Source organism: Propithecus coquereli, unplaced genomic scaffold, assembly GCF_000956105.1.
Source record: "Propithecus coquereli isolate 6110/MARCELLA unplaced genomic scaffold, Pcoq_1.0 Scaffold140, whole genome shotgun sequence".
NCBI classification, from domain to species: Eukaryota; Metazoa; Chordata; class Mammalia; order Primates; family Indriidae; genus Propithecus; species Propithecus coquereli.
The window spans coordinates 2,476,326-2,477,285 of NW_012138303.1; positions in this window are offsets into that span (position 1 = coordinate 2,476,326).

Here is a 960-nt window from a genome sequence, read left to right on the forward strand (position 1 = left end):
ATTCCCATACAAGTTCCCTGGATTTCTGATTGTATAAATTAGAAAACTCAACTAGTTCTTTTGGAGTATAATACACTTCCTTGTGAATCACAAGTTGTACCTCACCTTTAGGGCTCTGTTGGAACTTGAGTCTAATTATAGGTGTAGAAGCAAAGCGCTGCTGTAGGGGTGAGTTCTAATGAGAAGTAGCATTGTCTTGCACGACAAAGGCCTCAGGGGAGGCCATTACAGTTTCATCAGGCAACACAGAGTTAATCTCCTCATATGGGGTGGCGAGGCCACTAACACTGTGGGTGGAAGGGCTGATACCACTGTGGATGTAGAGAGCTCCTCTACTGGCAAAGGAGATTCATCAGAATTTAGGGGTTCAATATTTCCAGCTTGATCAGCGTCTTCCTATATATCCCCATCCCAACTTACAAAATTCCATTCTTTCCTAATCAATGCACTCACTTAACAGTAGACACCCTGAAATGCTGGAAGTTTAAATTGACATCACAATCCAGCCAGTCACAGGATGAGACACTGTGTTTGGCTTTCAGCAATTTCAGCCTGGCAGCCACAGGAGATAAGGGTCTCTTTCAGGGCAGGCCTAGAAGTTTTCTGGTCATTTATTTGGTGCTTGAGTTAAGAATTCAAATCCCTGAGCTTATCCTTTTCTTTCACCAGTTTGCCCAGTGACATTAGGAGCAACCAACCAACCTCATTATATTCATTAGTTTTCCAAAAATGTTTGAAAGTACAATAGTTTCCCTTTTCCTGCATTTTCACTTTCTGCAGTTTCAGTTATTCATGGTCAACTGTGGCCTAAAAATATTAAATGGAAAATATTAGAAATAAGCAATTCGTGGGTTTAAATTGTGCACCATTCTGAATACCATGATGAACTGTTGTGCCGTACCACCCATCCTACCCAGGACATGAATCAGTGACATTAGGAGCAACCAACCAACCTCATTA